Here is a 19,572-nt window from a genome sequence, read left to right as displayed (position 1 = left end):
TCTTGGTTTAGAGTTTCTGACGGGGGTCCCCCTTCCTCCGTCAGAAACTCTAAACCTTTATGCAAACCTATTGACTATATAGGAGAAGTTAACAAAACTCATCACTTCTGATTAGAGTGACAAAACTGTAGATGTAAAAACATCTACATTCCTTATCTACTAAGGAATACTCATGATTTGACATTGAAAATAACGGACATTGAAAATAACGAGGTAAAAGTCATATTGTCAATATTTACATTGAAATGTTGACTATGTGGCAGTGCAGTTAGGGAGAGTAGGCAGCGTGGACAGTTCCTTTCTTACCTACTGCAGTCTGTAAACAGGGCTTTTTCTTGACTTCTGTATTTAGTGTTCACTGCCATGAGCTTGTTTGGTCCTTGCGAGTTTGTGGAATAGGGCTCGATAGAATAGGCCCTGGTTAATTTTTCTACCCTTGCCCTCTGTGACACGCTTCCTCAGGCCTCCCGTGGATTTGCAGTGTACCGGGTTGTGTCCCTCATCTTATTCATGTCAGGGCTCTCAGGTGCGTCGGAGTGATCTTGAATGTGTCATGTGTGACCTCCCTAAAAATTGTTTGGTGCTTTTCTTGTTTGGTGTCTATGTTGTTGTCTTTCATCTGCAGCTGCTGCTGAGGTTGGTGCTTCCCTGTCCATGCTGAAGTCCCTCAGCATCCTCTGAAAGGGTGGCCACATTCCTGGGAGGTCAGAGCCAGCCACACGCTATGATCCACACCGAGCCCAGTAAATATGCCTGAATCAGGCTTCATAAAGTCTGCCCCCATCTTTTTTTTTTAATTAAAAAAAACATGTTCATTTAGCAATTTTGACAATCTAGGAAAAAAGTTCTGACTGTAATACTGGATAACATAGACATCATGTTTAAGTAGAAAACACAAGAGTAAAAAGTAATTATCACTGAAAATATTGTACAACTCCCGCTGTTTCCTCCAAATTTGCTTTATATAACTGGATGGACATAAATTAATAAATAGAAATTTAAGCAATATACATTGACAATTTAACAGAACCTGATAATCTAATTTCTTTCGATTTTTCTTGAATTCATTTGAGTATTTCCATCATGGTGCTCATAAGGAAACTGAACAACTTATGGCTACTACAGTTGAATGTCAAATTAAGTACTTATGACATACTAAATTCTTCTATAATACAATTATGAAGAATCTTCAAGGAACTTATGTTTTGTATGTAGAAAAATGCTAGAGTCAAACATTCAACTCAATAAAAATATGAAACATTTCTGATTCTTTTGTTAGGTGAAGATTGCTTCTCCTTTTGCTAATGAATGCTTTTTAGCTGTAATATCACTGAGCTGAACAAATCAATCATCTTGGGTACATAAGGAAAAATAAACACATGCTAAATAGATAAACATTCCAACGACAGAGGCCCACTTACTAAACTGTAGCCCAGAGATCTGGTGAGGAGGCCTATCCACCACACTGAAGCCCAGAGATCTGGAGGAGACACCTGCCAAGCGTCCGGATATAAGCTGTGAGCCACCCCCTGCTGGGTTCCTTACTCACCAAAGCCTGGCTCCACAGGCCAACATCAGGGTACATATAGGCTTGAGGCTGCCACCACCATGAAACTGGGATATCACTGCTTCTATCAAGGGACAACAATAAGGACCTGGTAAGACGTCACCAAGGCCCCTGTGGCCTGGCTGCCCCAGAGGTGTCTCTACTTGGGGTGCTAACAGTTGCCCTGTTGCTGAGGTGACAGGGAGTCTTGCATGGGGTGGCCTCTCTCTTGTTTCTCCTACTAACAGCCAGCTTCTTATGATCACCCTCTCACTTGTCATATAATCTAACACCTCCATATTCTCACATCCTACCTCATAAACATCTCAGCCAAGACCCCAGGTCCCCCTTCCCCCATCAGAAACTCTAGACCATTATGCAGACCTATTGACTATATGGTAGAAGTTAACCGAACTCATCACTTCTGATTATAGTGACAAAACTGTAGATGTAAAAACAGAAGCTAACTGACATATGGCTGCACACTGGGTACACTGAGTGCTGTGATACTGATCTCTCCCTTAAAGGTGAGGTACTGGTAACTTATAGGGACACTGTAAGATAATAGGGCAGAAGCTGTCATACCTCGGATCTGCACTGCAAGCGAGGAAGACACAGAGACATCATGAAAAAACAAGGGAGGAAAGTGCCCCAGACAAACCAAGATACTACAACAATAGGATCAATCCATGGAGAGCGCAGTAGGTGAAATGTCAGAGAAGGAGTTCAGAACATCCATAGCTAAAATGACCTGGGAATTACAGAACGACCTAAGGGAGCAGATACAGGCAAAAATCGATCACGCCAACAAAGAAAGAAGAGAACAAATACAGGCGACCATTGATCACACCAACAGAGAGATAAGACAGCAAATACAGGTTGCAAGAGATTACTTCAACAAAGAGTCAGAAATACCGAAAAAAAAAAAAAACCCAAAAAACAAAAAACAACAACAACACCAACAAAAAAAGCAAAACAGAAATCCTTGAAATGAGAGAAATAATAAGCCAATTAAAAAAACTCAATAGATAGCATCACCAACAGACTAGCTCATTTGGAAGTCTGGACCTCAAACAATGAAGACAAAATATACAATCTTGAAAATAAAGTTGACCTCACAGTGAAGATAGTAAGAAACCATGAAGAGAATATCCAAGAATTATGGGATACTATCAAAAGACCAAATTTACAATTTACTGGGATAGAGGAAGGTTCAGAGATTTAAACCAAAGGAATGCACAATCTCTTCAATGAAATAATAGCAGAAAATTTCCGAAGCATGAAGAATGAACTGGAAAATCAAATACAAGAAGAGGCCACTGAGTATTCGAAATGTGTCTAGTCTTATTTGAGGTGTGCTGTGTGTTAAATAGACATTAGATAATTACTAGGACAAAGAAAATGAATATGAACTATCTTACTAACAATGTACAAAATTACAACAGGTCTACACCGAGACACATTATAATGAGAATGCCTAGCATACAGAATAAGGATAGAATTTGAAAGTCCACCAGAGAGAGAAATCAGATTACCTACAAGGGAAGACCAATTTGGATCTCAGCAGATTTTTCAACCCAGACTCTCAAAGCCAGGAGATACTGGAAGAACATATACCAACCTCTGAAAGATAATGGATGCCAACCAAGAATCTTGTATCCAGCAAAATTAAGCTTCAAACTTGATGATGAAATAAAAATCTTCCATGATAAAGAATTTACAGCAAGAAAGCCTGTACTACAGAACATTCTTGGCAGAATATTCCACAAGGAGACAATGAAAACGGTATTGGGCACATACTAACCACCTGATAAATAATGGCTATTATTATGATTTATTAAAACAACCAGAATCAAGCTGTTTCATAGTAGGGTACGGAGGGGGAACATGGGAGGAATAGATGAACTCTAGATGGGGCAGAGGGGTGGGAAGGGAAGAGAGGGGGAATGGGGTTAGAAATGATGGTGAAATATGATGGACATCATTATCCAAATTACATGTGTGAAGACACGAATTGGTATGAATATACTTTGAATGCAACCAGAGGTATGAAAAATTGTGCTCTATATACATCATATGAATTGTAACACATTCCGTTGTCATATATAATAAACCAGAATAAAAAACAAAAGAAAAAGTTCCTACTACATCTTTACTAGACCATCTCTACCTCTAATACTTCAGAAGCTTCGATATTTAGTATATTCTTACATTAACTGCAAGAAAAGATCATGTGATAATACAAATTCTGCATTTGTGTGCAAAACATGAAGCACATTTACTTCTATTTTCCCTACTTAGTCTTGTCAACCACCTAGCAGGATTTAACAGATACCTTTCCAAGAAATAGAGACTGAGAGGTGTTCATATAACTTCGTCAACCTCATCACTACAGTAATGAGAGATGCCATATCCTTTTGCTATGGTTCAAACAACAGGGAAAGAGATCAAAAGAAAGAGAAATAAAAATTATTACAGTTGAGAAACTACTTCTCATTTAGTTTCACCATGGTGTGACACCTTCATTTTTACATAAGCAAGGTGGCATAATTCAAGTTCAATAAATCGGAAATCATATATATATATATATATATATATATATATATATATATGTAAAATAGTTGTAGATGGACACAGTAACTTTATCTTGTATATTTATTTATTTTTGTGGTGCTGAGGACAAACCCAGTACCTCACATGTGTGAAGTACGTGCTCTACCACTGAGCCATAACCCCAGCCCCAGAAATCTTAACATTTAAAATTTGCATTGATTCTCATTTATCACCATATTAAGAACCAAAAGAATTAGAGAAAACACACAGGGAAGGGTAATATTAAACCCACTTTGCTGAGTTGATTTATTGACAAATCAACTCTTTTTTTATAGAAAAGGGATAGTGCATCTCAGTTTGCTTACAAGCTAGGATATCACTTAAAAGTCTGCATTTCCTAACTGCAAACAGAATATAGCACTCACAACAGGTTATAAATAAACTGGTTTTCAAGCATAGAGCCAGCCCCAACGATAATACAATATTTAAAAAGAACTAAGGCACTGAATTCCATTTCCAGTGGGAAAAAAGAACTGTGCAAACAAGCTTAAAATGGCTTTTTTTGGGTGCCAGTGTTATAAAATGTAGCTTTTAATACAACCTTGACCCAAATGCCAGTAATTTCAGAAAAGAATCTGGTGGAGAGAAGAAAGTTATTTCATTTAGGAAAAATAACCACTATCTTTTTCCTAATCTTCAACATACCCAATGTCAACATAGATAGCTGCTTTAACACTTTACAGAATTCCTATGTCCTGGAGCAATAGCAACATCAACTACAATCATATTTTTAAACACTGGGTCAAGGCTTTCCATAAAAATATCATCCTACTTCCTCCCCTAAGTTTCTAAAATATAACATGCTTTTCTCAACATCTACAGCCATCCAGGAATTTTTAGGAAAATTGTGTACATGATCTTAATTCCTAATCCATGGATCTTTGGACTTAGAGATGAACGATCAAAATGACCAAAAATGATGGTTCACTTAAAGTTAGAGGGAAGACTCAATTTACTGCTCAATTAGTCTCAGAGGATGAAATCAGTGTTGCATCAACTGGTTCATGCAGGAGGGTCATGTGGAAGGCCTCATCAGCCAGTCATCTGTGTAGTCCAGGTGATAGCTGTGCACACACGGTAGAAATCGAATTGGGCCCCCATGAACAAAGTCCATCACATAGATCACATACTCCTGGATCTTTTTTGCTGATCCATCTTTTGAGGGTCATCGCCTCCTTTAGGCAGATGCTGTATAAGGCCTATTCTTTGAACTATCCTAATTTGTTCCTCTTCAGTCAATTGAGTTGCTAGTCTGGCTGGGTGTTGGATTATAAACTGCAACTGGAACTTGTTCCTGATGTGGCAACTCCTGATCTGGCTCAGTCCCCTCGCCAAAGCTAGCTGCATCAGGCTGAGGCTCCTGAAGCAGGGAAATGTCATCCAAGGGGGACGGATTTTAGGCAGTTCCCCATCTTCTGGGGCTGGAGCGTGTTATCTTTGTACTGTTCTGACAGTCTTATCACCCATGGGGTCCCTTTTGAAAAGAGTTTACAGCTGCTTCCTGGTAATTTTAAAAAAAACACCCTTAGTTCTATTTCTCTATTCTCCACTTGATTTATTTCTGCTCGGATATTTATTATTTTCTTCCTTATGCTAACCTTGGGCTTATTTTTTTTGCTAATTCCTTGAGGAGTAAAGTATTGTTTATTTGAGGTCTTTTTTTGGCTTTAAAGTAAGCACTCACTGTTATCAATTTCCCTTTTAAAATTGTTTTTGAGAGGGGGGATAGTAGAGGATAGGAAAGGCAGCAGAATACAACAGACACTAGTATGGCAACATGTAAATCAATGGATGTGTAACTGATATGATTCTGCAATCTGTATACGGGGTAAAAATGGGAGTTCATAACCCACTTGAATCAAAGTGTGAAATATGATATGTCAAGAACTATGTAATGTTTTGAACAACCAACAATAAAAAAATTAAAAAAAATAAAATAAAAAAAATAAAATTGTTTTTGCCACATTCCATGAATTTTGATAAGTTGTGTTTCTGTTGTCTGTAGGCATTTTAAAAATCCCTTTTGAATTCCTTTTTGAGGCAGTGGTTATTCAAGAGTGTGTCATGTAGTTTCCACATTTGTGAATTTTGTAATTATCTTGCAATTATTTATTTTTAGTTTTATTCTGTGTGCTCTGAAAAGACTTTTGGTGTGATTTTGATCTTAACTTTTTTAAGGCTTGTCTTGTGACCTCATTGGTGGCCCATCCTGGGAAATGTCACTGGTGCACTTGGGAAGAACACATCTTCTGCTGTTGGGCAAGATGTTCTGTTTATGTCTGTTAAGCCCACTGGGCTTATTGTGTTGCTCACATTCTTTATTAATTTCCTGTCTGCATATTATATCCATTATTAAAAATGGGGCATTGAAGTCTCTTATAAGAATCGTATTGCTACCAATTTCTCCTTTCAGATCTGTTGATATTTGCTTTATATACTTGAGTTCTTGAAGGTGAGGAGCATATTTACAATTGTTTTATCTTCCTGTTGAACTGATCACTGTTTTTTTCTAGAGACAGTTTTTGACTTTTTTTTTAATTTTTAATTTTTTTGTAGATGGACACAACATATTTTATTTACTTATTTATTTTTATGTGGTGTTGAGGATTGAACCCAGTACCTCACACATTCTAGGCAAGTTTTCTGCCACTGAGCCACAACCCCAGCCCAGTTTTAATATCTTTTTTAGTTGTTGATAGACCTTTATTTTATTTATTTATATGCGGTGCTGAGAATTGAACCCAGTGCCTCACACAGGCCAGGCAAGTGAGATACCACTGAGCCCCAGCCCCAGCCCCCACTCTAGTTTTTGACTGTTTTCTGTGATGTAAACAGTTATTACTCCTTTCCATTTCTTCACTTTCAGCGGACATGTATCTTTGGAACTAAAGTGAGTTTCTTATAGAAGCATAGGTTGCATTTAGTTATCATTACTATTTTTTTTTATCCATTCAACTATTCTCTCTCTATTTTTTTTCTACTGGGATTTGAACCCAGAGGTACTTTACCACTGAGCTACATCCCCAGTCCTTTTTATTTTTTAGGAGAGGGCTTCACTAAATTACTGAGGTTCTTGCTAAGTTGCTGAAGCTGGCCTCAAGTTTTCGATTCTCCTGCCTTGGCCTCCTGAGTTGCTGGAATTACAGGCATGTACCACCATTTTTGGCCTCTGTATCTTTTTACTGGGGGAGTTTAATACATTTACATTTAAAGTAATAGGAGAATTTAAGATTGCCATTTTGTTATCCATTTATCTTTCTTTGCCTTTTTCTTTTTAAAATTGGTTCTTTTTATCTATTTTTAATTTTCTGATTTTTTATTTTTTGATATTGGGGATTGAACCCAGGGGTGCTTAATCACTGAGACATTTTTTATATTTTATTTAGATACAGGTTCTTGCTGAGTTGCTTAGAACCTCACTAAGTTGCTGAAGCTGGCTTTGAACTTGCGATCCTCCTGCCTCAGCCGCCTGAGCTGCTGGGATTACAGGCGTGCACCACTGTGCCCAGCTCAGAGTTATTTTTAGTACTTTGTCTTTTTAGATTTTGTAATAGAGTTGATAATTAACCCACCATTGTCATGGTAGTATGATATTCTGGTTTTGTCTATTTATGCTCTTATTTTGCCACCTAATGTCCTTTCATTTCAACTTAGCATTTCTTGCAAGGCAGATCTAGTAGTGACCGATTCTCAGCTTTTGCTTGTCTGAGAAAGTCTCAGTGTCTGCCTCAGTCTGAAGGACGGGCTTCCTGGGTAAAGCAATCTTGGCAGTTTTATTTTCTTCAACACTTTGTATGTACTTCTTTCTGCTGCAAGGCTTCTGCTGAAAACTCCACTGACAGTCTTTTTTTTTTTTTTTTTTTTTTTAGAATACAAATCTTTTTATTTCATTTATAAGAAATACTAGAAAAAGCATAAATGACAGAAAATACATCAGTGGTTGTCTGGAACCAGGACATAAAGAAATTATATCTCAAGGGATTAATATGGATTTTTTTTTGGTGTGATTTAAATGTTCATTATTTTATTTTTTTTTTTATTTTTTTTTTTTTTATTGGTTGTTCAAAACATTATAAAGCTCTTCACATATCATATTTCATACATTAGATTCAAGTTGGTTATGAACTCCCAATTTTACCCCAAATACAGATTGCAGAATCACATCGGTTACACATCCACATTTTTACATGATGCCCTATTAGTAACTGTTGTATTCTGCTACCTTTCCTATCCTCTACCATCCCCCCTCCCTCCCCTCCCATCATCTCTCTCTACCCCATCCACTGTAATTCATATCTCTCCTTGTTTATTTTCCCATTCCCCTCACAACCTCTTATATGTAATTTTGTATAACAATGAGGGTCTCCCTCCATTACCATGCAATTTCCCTTTTCTCTGCCTTTCCATCCCACCTCATGTATCTGTTTAATGTTAATCTTTTCTTCCTGCTCTTCCTCCCTGCTCTGTTCTTAGTTGCTCTCCTTATATCAAAGAAGACATTTGGTATTTGTTTTTTAGGGATTGGCTAGCTTCACTAAGCATAATCTGCTCTAGTGCCATCCATTTCCCTGCAAATTCTATGATTTTGTCATTTTTTAGTGCTGCGTAATACTCCATGGTGTATAAATGCCACATTTTTTTTATCCATTCATCTATTGAAGGGCATCTGGGTTGGTTCCACAGTCTAGCAATTGTGAATTGTGCTGCTATGAACATCGATGTAGCAGTATCCCTGTAGTACGCTCTTTTAAGGTCTTCAGGGAAAAGTCCAAGAAGGGCAATAGCTGGGTCAAATGGTGGTTCCATTCCCAGCTTTCCCAGGAGTCTCCATACTGTTTTCCAGATTGGCCGCACCAGATTGCAGTCCCACCAGCAATGTACAAGAGTACCCTTTTCCCCACATCCTCGCCAGCACTTGTTGTTGTTTGACTTCATAATGGCTGCCAATCTTACTGGAGTGAGATGGTATCTTAGGGTGGTTTTGATTTGCATTTCTCTGACTGCTAGAGATGGTGAGCATTTTTTCATGTACTTGTTGATTGATTGTATGTCCTCCTCTGAGAAGTGTCTGTTCAGGTCTTTGGCCCATTTGTTGATTGGGTTATTTGTTTTCTTATTGTTTAATTTTTTGAGTTCTTTGTATACTCTGGATATTAGGGCTCTATCTGAAGTGTGAGGAGTAAAAATTTGTTCCCATGATGTAGGCTCCCTATTTACCTCTTTTATTGTTTCTCTTGCTGAGAGAAAACTTTTCAGTTTAAGTAAGTCCCATTTGTTGATTTTTGTTATCAACTTTTGTGCTATGGGTGTCCTATTAAGGAATTTGGAGCCCGACCCTACAATATGTAGATCGGAGCCAACTTTTTCTTCTATCAGACGCAGAGTCTCTGATTTGATATCTAGCTCCTTGATCCACTTTGAGTTAACTTTTGTGCATGGCGAGAGGAGGGGATTCAATTTCATTTTGTTGCATATGGATTTCCAGTTTTCCCAGCACCATTTGTTGAAGATGCTATCCTCCCTCCATTGCATGCTTTTAGCTCCTTTATCAAATATAAGATAGTTGTAGCTTTGTGGATTAGTCTCTGTGTCCTCTATTCTGTACCATTGGTCCACCCTCCTGTTTTGGTACCAGTACCATGCTGTTTTTGTTACTATTGCTCTGTAATATAGTTTTAAGTCTGGTATCGCTATACCGCCTGATTCACACTTCCTGCTTAGAATTGCTTTTGCTATTCTGGGTCTTTTATTTTTCCATATGAATTTCATGATTGCTTTATCCATTTCTACAAGAAATGCCGTTGGGATTTTGATTGGCATTGCATTAAACCTATAGAGAACTTTTGGTAATATCGCCATTTTGATGATGTTAGTTCTGCCTATCCATGAACAGGGTATATTTTTCCATCTTCTAAGATCTTCTTCTACTTCTCTTTTTAGGGTTTTGTAGTTTTCATTATATAAATCTTTCACCTCTCTTGTTAGGTTGATTCCCAAGTATTTTATTTTTTTTGAGGATATTGTGAATGGAGTGTTTTTCCTCATTTCCGTTTCAGAAGTTTTGTCGCTGATATACAGAAATGCCTTTGATTTATGCGTGTTGATTTTATATCCTGCCACTTTGCTGAATTCATTTATTAGTTCTAGTAGTTTTTTTGTAGACCCTTTTGGGTCTTCTAGGTATAGAATCATGTCATCTGCAAATAGTGATAATTTAAGTTCTTCCTTTCCTATTTTTATGCCTTTAATTTCTTTCGTCTGTCTAATTGCTCTGGCCAGTGTTTCGAGAACTATATTGAATAGAAGTGGTGATAGAGGGCATCCCTGTCTTGTTCCAGATTTTAGAGGGAATGCCTTCAATTTTTCTCCATTGAGAATGATGCTAGCCTGAGGCTTAGCATAGATAGCTTTTACAATGTCGAGGTAAGTTCCTGTTATCCCTAGTTTTTCTAATGTTTTGAACATAAAGGGATGCTGTACTTTGTCGAATGCTTTTTCTGCGTCTATTGAGATGATCATATGGTTCTTATTTTTAAGTCTATTGATGTGGTGAATAACATTTATTGATTTCCGTATATTGAACCATCCTTGCATCCCAGGGATGAATCCAACTTGATCATGGTGCACAATTTTTTTGATGTGCCTTTGTATCCGGTTCGCCAGAATTTTATTGAGGATTTTTGCATCTATGTTCATCAGAGATATTGGTCTGTAGTTTTCTTTCTTTGAGGTGTCTTTGTCTGGTTTCGGAATCAGGGTGATGTTGGCCTCATAGAATGAATTTGGCAGAGCTCCTTCTTTTTCTATTTCCTGAAATAACTTGAAAAGTATTGGTATTAATTCTTCCTTAAAGGTTTTGTAAAACTCCGCTGTATACCCATCCGGTCCTGGGCTTTTCTTGGTTGGAAGTCTTTTGATTGCTTCTTCTATTTCATCTATTGTTATTGGTCTGTTTAAGTTGTGAGTATCCTCCTGACTCAGTCTGGGCAAATCATATGACTTAAGGAATTTATCAATGTCTTCACTATCTTCTATTTTATTGGAATATAGGTTTTCAAAATAATTTCTAATTGTCTTCTGTATTTCTGTAGTGTCTGTTGTGATATTGCCTTTTTCATCCCGTATGTTAGTGATTTGAGTTCTCTCTCTTCTTCTCTTCGTTAGCATGGCTAAGGGTCTGTCGATCTTATTTATTTTTTCAAAGAACCAACTTTTAGTTTTGTTAATTTTTTCAATAGTTTCTTTTGTTTCAATTTCATTGATTTCCGCTCTGATTTTAATTATTTCTTGCCTTCTGCTACATTTGCTGTTGTTTTGCTCTTCCTTTTCTAGGGCTTTGAGATGAAGTGTGAGCACATTTATTTGTTGGTTTTTCCTTTTTTTGAGGAATGACCTCCAAGCGATGAATTTCCCTCTTAAAACTGCTTTCATTGTGTCCCATAGATTCCGATATGTTGTGTCTGTATTTTCATTTATCTCTAAGAATTTTTTGATTTCTTCCTTTATGTCTTCTGTAACCCATTGATCATTCAGTAACATATTGTTCATTTTCCATGTGATGTAGGATTTTTCCTTCCTTCTTTTATCATTGATTTCCAGTTTCATTCCATTATGATCAGATAAAATGCATGGTATTATCTCCACCCCTGTATATTTACTGAGGGTTGCCCTATGGCATAATATATGGTCTATTTTTGAGGAGGATCCATGTGCTGCTGAGAAAAAAGTATATCCACTTGATGATGGTTGATATATTCTATATATGTCAGTTAAGTCTAGGTTGTTGATTGTGATATTGAGTTCTATAGTTTCTTTATTCAGCTTTTGTTTGGAGGATCTGTCCAATTGTGAGAGAGGTGTGTTGAAGTCACCCATAATTATTGTGTTGTGGTCTATTTGATTCTTGAACTTGAGGAGAATTTGTTTTATGAACGTCGCAGCACCATTATTTGGTGCATAAATATTGATAATTGTTATGTCTTGTTGGTAAATGGTTCCTTTTAACAGTATATAATGTCCTTCCTTATCCCTTTTGATTAATTTAGTCTTGAAGTCAATTTTATTCGATATGAGGATGGCCACCCCTGCTTGCTTACGAGGACCGTGTGCATGGTATATTTTTTCCCAACCTTTCACCTTCAGCCTGTGTATGTCTTTTCCAATCAGATGTGTCTCCTGGAGGCAGCATATTGTTGGATTTGTTTTTTTAATCCATGTTACCAGCCTATGTCGCTTTATTGGAGAGTTTAAGCCATTAATGTTTAGAGTTACTATTGATATATGGTTTGTACTTCCAGCCATGTTTGATTATTTATCTTCTTTTTTTTTTTTTTTAATTTAGTTTGTTTCTCCATGGTTAGCTTTCCCCCCGCCCTCTGTCTTTATAGAGGCACTTCCCACTGATGGTTTTGGTTATTGTTTTTCATTTCTTCCTCGTGTAGTGTTTTGCTCAAGATGCTTTGCAATGCTGGTTTTCTGGCTGCAAATTCTTTTAGCTTTTGTTTATCATGAAAGATTTTTATTTCGTTATCGTACCTGAAGCTTAATTTTGCTGGATACAGAATTCTTGGTTGGCATCCATTGTCTTTCAGTGTTTGAAATACGTTGTTCCAGGATCTTCTCGCTTTCAGCGTCTGTGATGAAAAATCCGTTGTTAACCTTATTGGTTTACCCCTGAATGTAATCTGCCTCCTTTCTCTTGTAGCTTTTAGTATTTTCTCTTTGTTCTGTATATTGGATATCTTCATAACAATGTGTCTTGGCGTTGGTCTACTGTGATTTTGTGTGCTCGGTGTCCTGTATGCATCTACAATTTGTATATCCGTTTCCTTTTTTATTTCTGGAAAGTTTTCTGTAATTATTTCTTTCAGCAGGTTACTCATTCCCTTGGTTTGAATCTCTGTACCTTCTTCTATCCCGATGACTCGTAGGTTTGGTTTCTTTATGTTATCCCATATCTCTTGGATGTTTTTCTCGTGGTTTTTAACCAGCCTTTCTGAGTTGGCTAGGCTCTTTTCAAGATGATATATTTTGTCTTCATTATCTGATGTTCTGGCTTCTACTTGCTCCACTCTGTTAGTGATACTCTCAATTGAGTTTTTAATTTGGTTTATCGTTTCCTTCATTTCTAGAATTATTGTTTGGTTTTTTTTTATAATCTCAATCTCCTGATAAAGATGCTTAACTTCTTCTTTTATCTGTCTATGTAATTCATTTTCAAAGTGTTCTTTCACTGTTTGGATTTGCTGTCTCGTATCTTCTTTAAGGTTCCATTCCATCTGTCTAAGGTATTCCTTGAGTTCTTTATATGACCATTTTTCTGCTGACTCTAGGTCCTCCTGAATATTTAGGCTGTCCTTCATTGTTTGTACTCCTTTTCTTCCTTGCTTTTTTATGCTGCTCATGTTACTTCTTGTTCTGTTTGACTGCTGAGTTACTGTTTACTCTTATAGATTTATTTGATGCTTGAGAGGAAAGATATTAGAAGGGAAGGGAAGAAGTCACTAAAGAGAATGAGAGTAGGGAGGTAGAATTCAAGGAAGGGGGAATAAGAAGATTGAAAAGAAATGAAAAGACAAAAGAAACAAGAATAACAAAGATTAGATAATAAAGAAAGAAAGAAAAGATGGAAAAAAAATTTTAACAAAAATAATAGTGATAATAAAAAATGAAAATTAAAATTAAAAAAATAATAATAATAAAATTAAAAAAATTAAAAAAAATAGAAACATTGAAAAAAAATTAAAGAACAACAACAAATAAAAATTGAAAATGAAAGAAAAAGAAGAAAGAAAAAAAAAAAAAAGAAAAAGAAAAGAAAAAAAAAATTATAATAATAATAATAATAAATGCAGTCCTAGAGTTCTATTAACTTCTCTTCCAGTAGGTGGAGCTGTGCCCACTGGGCCAAGCTTCTCCTGTCAATAGGTGGGAACCATTCACTGTGCAGCAGCTCTTTCTCCTAGACTGGGCGGGTCTCCAATCCTGAGTGTCTAGGGCCTTGTCTTGTGTTTCCTCAAGCCAGGCCGTGCTCACCTGTGGCGCTCACCACAATACTGTCTACACGCCAGGTCTGCTGCTCCTGGGAGCCCTGTTTTCATGAACACCTGGGCTCACTCTCCCTGTTTGCCTCCCTCAGACCCTAAGTTTGTAGAGCTTGGGGCTGAGATCCCCCAGCGAATTTGCTTGCCCTCCTGTAGCCACGCCCCCGGTAGCTGGTGCAAGAGACCTCAGTTGTCAGCACTGGTGGGAGCGGTAGCCGGGAGTTCCGCGCCGCGAGTCCCGCGCCACTCCTGATTCCCTCGGTCTGGTTATTGCGTTCACAGGAGAGCTGGGAGTGGCCCTTAAGGTTTCCCCGCTGTGTGGAGAGAGATGGCTAGGGGATTACACACCTGTCGCGCTGGTTTCACTGCAGTTATCTCCTCCGCCCATGACGCCATTTCTCTGCCATGGTGATATCCCATGCAAATGGTGACCGTTTGTTCCCTTTGCCGGATGACCAATGCAACGGGTGGGTCCTGACTGTCTCTCCCAATCCCCGTTTCAGTCCTGTGGCCACTGCCTATGAAGGCTCGGTTGGCTTTTACCTCTGTAAGTTCCTAAGGGCCGGCCAATTATTTCAGCGGGATCGTTAGTGCTGAGTCACATGAAGCAGGCGAACCGGAGCTTAATTGCCTCTGATTCGGGCTCTGTGTGTGTGTTCTGAGGGGCCCAGCCTGTACACCCCAGATCCACGTCAGCTCAGCATTGCCTAGTGATCCTGAGCAAACAGCATTTAGACAGTTTACGGCTCCCTATGCCCTCACAGTTGAAGATGTCAGAGACTTGATCTCTCTGCGCCTGCCACCATGTTACATCTCCTCAGTGATATTCATGTTGCCCTTACAGCTTCCTGGTATAAGCAAGTTCTTGGGATTATACAAACTGCTGCTTCTGTTTCCAGTCCAGATTTCTAGAAATGAAACTCTGGGCCGCGCTGACAAGCGTCCGCGCTTGTCTGCGACCGTAGCAGAGCCGCCCTGGCCTCCGCAGCTCTTCAGCCCGGTGCCAGGCCCCAGGGGCCCAAGCGGCTGCCGCCGCGGCTCTCCGTCCCCCTCCCCCGGAGCACGGGTCCCCTGGCAGGGGGGTGCAGAACGACCCCAGAGCAGGCTCTGCCCGAAGGTGCAGCGGCGAACAGGCCACAGAGACGCTCGAGGCTGCAGTCCAGCCTTCGGAGGACAGGGCTCGGCACGCAGCCCAGCTGCAACCTCTAGGTGCGGCTGCCGGACAGTGTATATGGAGCCATCAAGACAGCAAGCAGAAAGCAAATGGCGGCTCCCGCGGAGTGGATTTTCGGCACAGAAACCACAGCCCCGCCAGCAATCCCAATCCACAAACTCTCCCTGTATAAAAAATATTCAAAAAAAAAAAAAAAAAAAAAAAGGCGGGGCGCACTGAGCTTTCTTTGCCTCGGGTACTTACAATCCACTGCTGATTGCACATTCAGCTTCTCCGCCCGGAGCGAAGCCCACTGACAGTCTTTTGGAGATAGACAAGAATGTGCTTTTCTCTGGTTGTTTTCAAAAGGGCTGGGGATGTGGCTCAAGCGGTGGTGCGCTCGCCTGGCATGCGTGCGGCCTGGGTTCGATCCTCAGCACCACATACAAAGATGTTGTGTCCGCCAAGAACTGAAAAATGAATATTAAAAAAATTCTCTCTCTCTCTCTTAAAAAAAAAAAACGGTTTATGACTTTGACTTTTGACAGTTTGGTGATGCCGTGTCTCATTGTCGGTATCTATTTAGCCAGAGTGACCTCTTTTGGTCATGTTAGGCTAAAAGGCGCTGGTTGCTCCAGGGGAAGTTGTGAGACCCTTTGATTTGGTAACGTGTCCAAAGTTGCCCGTTGGTGCTTGTTGGTACACGTTGCTTGGTCAGCAGAGCTGGATTATGCCAAGGATAAGGCAGGAGGAAGCTTTGCTGAAGAGTTGAGGAGACTCCGGGAATAATGAACGTCCAGCCTGTTTGAAAAGGAGCATCACTCAATGGCTGAGGCTGCGGTTGTGGGTAGGCTGGTTGTGTCCTTCAGATCCCTTAGTGATTCCTCCAGGATTTGGTCCTGGGGGACTGGTGTTTGAGAAAGTGGCAATGTAAAATCAGAGGTATGGTGAGGTCAACACAGGAGGTGATTACTGTCAAAAAGAGCTTATTACTCTTGGTTTCCAAGAAACGGCGACATTCTACACTAGGTGGTCACACGGGGAAGCACTGGAGTCAGTCAGGAAGCAGAGTGAGAAAGTGAAAAACATGGGTGTGATTCTTTATTGGGTTTCTCACTGGAAGGAGCTTGAGGCGGGATAAGCAGGTTGGGTTGGAGTGTGAATAATTCCAGTGGGTTCCTGGACACAGGGGTGAGCCCTCATTGTCTGGTTCTGAGGTGACTGAAATGTGATAGGGACCCAGGGTATGGCGCCTGATGAGATGTAGGAGGACATGCTCTGGATTAGTTGTTTGTATTTGAAAGCACCCTGGAGGACAGGTTCTTTACTTACTGCCTCTAGGAATTGCTACACCTGAGGACGTGTTTCTCCAGGGTCAACAAGGCCTGTCAGATGAAGTCATCAGAATACAGAAAACAGAAGACATTACTGTCTTTATCTGTTGGGCTGCCAGAAAAATATACCTTGGATGGGTTTTCCCATCTACTTCTTACAGTTCTAGGGACTGAGAAACCCACCAAGATCTAGGCCCCAGCAGACTTGGTGTCCTGTGAAGGCCCACTTTCAGGTTCACAGACAGTGACACCTGGCTGTGTTGAACATCTGAGGGAATGAAGTGTCTCCCTGAGGCCTACTTTTGTGAGGACACCCATCCATAGGAGCCAAAAGCAGAACGCTGGCATCAGGGGTTGGGAGCTGGGTTAGAGGGGAGATATTGATCAAAGGGTATAAACTTCCAGTTGTAAGATGACTAAGTTCTGGGATCTAACGTACAGCATGATAACTATAGTTAGTTATACCATATAGTTTATTTAAAATTTGATAAAAGGACCAATTTTAAGTGTTCCCACCCCTTCTCCAATGATAATGATGAGTAGTGAGAGGTTCACGGATTTATTTGTGGTCATTATTAACTCATGTATGTGTGTACTGAGTCATAATTTTGTATTCCTTGAATATACATTTTTATTTGTCAACTATAGCTTAATAAAACTAGAAAAAATAGACATAAAAATCAGTAGTTTACCAATTTTTATGTTTTTACTAAGTGAATTTCCCTAAAGACAGAGCGTTTTCCTGCATTTAAGGCTTTTCAGAATCTTGGTATCTAAGACAAATTCTGGATATATTTTTTGTCCTTAGATGAGTCAGATGTCAGGTACTGATATCCAGAAAGAATTTTGAAGAAAGTTTGCTGTACATTGTGACAAAACTCTTCCATTTTGTTGTTTGACTGAGAAATTTGATAAATACTTACATTATTTTTAAGCCTTTGGATCTTGGGATTTATTTCCTTCAGAATGTGTCAGTGTGCCGAAACCAACCAAAGACAGATAGCCAGTTTCTACTTGGGTTCCATATTTAAAGAGGTCTAGTGGATCCACAGGATATGTATGTAACATACAAACCTTCTTCCAAAAGTGAAAAGGAGTTTTTGGCTACTATTGTTATATCAGAATTCACTTCCGAACAAGATGTATGAATGCAAAGGTTCGGGTTTGTGAAAACGTGAACAGAGGCATTGCAGGATCGTCCTGTCTTATTTTTGTTTCTTGTAGAAGCATGACCCTCAGAGTATGACCATTTTCCTGGGCCCTGTATGGATGTCTGGTCTGCTTACTCAGTAACTATGGTGATCTCTGATCCCATTCAATTAACCCATCTCCTACAGACTCCACGGGGGAGAGAGGCCTCTGAGGGGAGGACACACTGTACTGGACTTTTGGCATCTTCCTCCCCAGTGACACTGGCAAAAGAGTTGCTAGAAGGTTGGACACTGGGGAAGTCAGAGCCCCTTATTCTTTCTCACCCACTGTTCTCCCTTTTGCTCTTCCCAGATGCAACCCCTCACTAGTAGTTGGAAGGCGGCACTGTCGTTTTCAGCCTGGCAACTGAGCAATTGTTACCCCAGCCTTGCACCAGATTTGCAATTGACTGTTGGCATCTGGAGCTCCATCTTCTCAGTATCACCAGAGAGCCCAAGTTGCATCCAGCACTGAGGCTAAAGAAATTGCTCCATAACCGAACTCTACCCTCCTCTGCCGCCCGACTTGTCATCCTGACCAGCACATGTAGAACTAACACACCGTGCATCTGTCTGTGGCTTGATGGCATTGAATAGTCAGGCAGGAATTCAGTAGGCCTGAGCAAGCCCTAGGGCCATGGCAGAAGTTGCTAGTTTTTCTTGTTTTAAAACCTGCATAAGAAATTAAAAACAGTGAGTCCAAATAGATTTAGACATTTATTAGTTACACACATAGCAAAGCAAGAGCAGCGTGGTGTCAGCTCTTGCGCCTACAGAATAACACAGCCCAGGAGCCAGATGATGGGCAGAAGAGATAGTGGGTCACTTAGCTGCCAAAGCACCAACCCTAAACTATAGCCAAGTCGTCTTATAGCTCATAGCTGAGTGCTGAAGAGCTGAGGTGGAAAGTCCCATGCTTAACTGAAACTAGGAGATGGATGAGAAAGAACCTCAGGACAGCCTATCCCGAAGATGTCCTCTCTCTCTCTGTTTCAGGAAGAACTTCAGGATCAGATGCATTCATGACTCTGGGCACCCTGCAGCTGAGCCTTGCCTATGGTCTAAGTGAGAGCAGCACAGGTTGTCAGAGGGCCAGGGAAGTTCCACTGCTCTAAGATGTGGGGTGGGAACTAGGTGTAAAGAGGTGTTTCTATTGAAGCCTCTTGAAAGAATTGAGACATTCTCTCTATGATTGCAGAGAGAAATAAGTACTATGAGAATACTGGATATCAATTAGAACTGAGAAAATATATTCAAATTATTTTCATGAGAAACTTAACTCTTTCTAAGGAGCCTTCAGCTTATATCTTTAAATCCAAGATCCTAAGATTCTTTCTTTCTTTTCTTTCCAGGGGATTGAACTCAGGGGCACTCAACCACTGAGCCAAATCCCCAGCCCTATTTTGTATTTTATTTAGAGACAGGCTCTCACTGAGTTCTTTAGAGTCTCTCTGTTGCTGAGGCTGGCTGTGAACTCACGATCCTCCTGTCTCAGCCTCCCAAGCCGCTGGGATTACAGGTGTGCACCACGGTGCCTGGCCAAGATCTTAAGATTCTGATGGCTTAGAAAAAAGACTCAAGACTAACAGCCAGGAGCATGTCACAGGGTCAGAGTTTAACTTCAATTCCTGGCTTTGTAAAAGATGAGAGGATCAGGGTCTTCAAGTTAAATGTCACTCACGGTTTTCTCATG

The 19,572-nt window shown here is 39.8% G+C and overlaps 1 pseudogene; it reads right to left on the bottom strand.

Moving 5' to 3' along the window:
- Positions 1-5,118: 5,118 nt before the first annotated feature.
- LOC124102867 (RING finger protein 11-like) lies at positions 5,119-5,586 on the bottom strand (annotated as a pseudogene).
- Between the last annotated feature and the right edge of the window lie 13,986 nt (positions 5,587-19,572).

Source organism: Marmota monax, unplaced genomic scaffold (genome assembly GCF_021218885.2).
Source record: "Marmota monax isolate L192 unplaced genomic scaffold, Marmota_monax_Labrador192_F-V1.1 WCK01_AAM20220418_F8-fsc00288, whole genome shotgun sequence".
Classification (NCBI taxonomy): domain Eukaryota; kingdom Metazoa; phylum Chordata; class Mammalia; order Rodentia; family Sciuridae; genus Marmota; species Marmota monax.
This window is presented reverse-complemented; position numbering and strand designations above follow the sequence as displayed.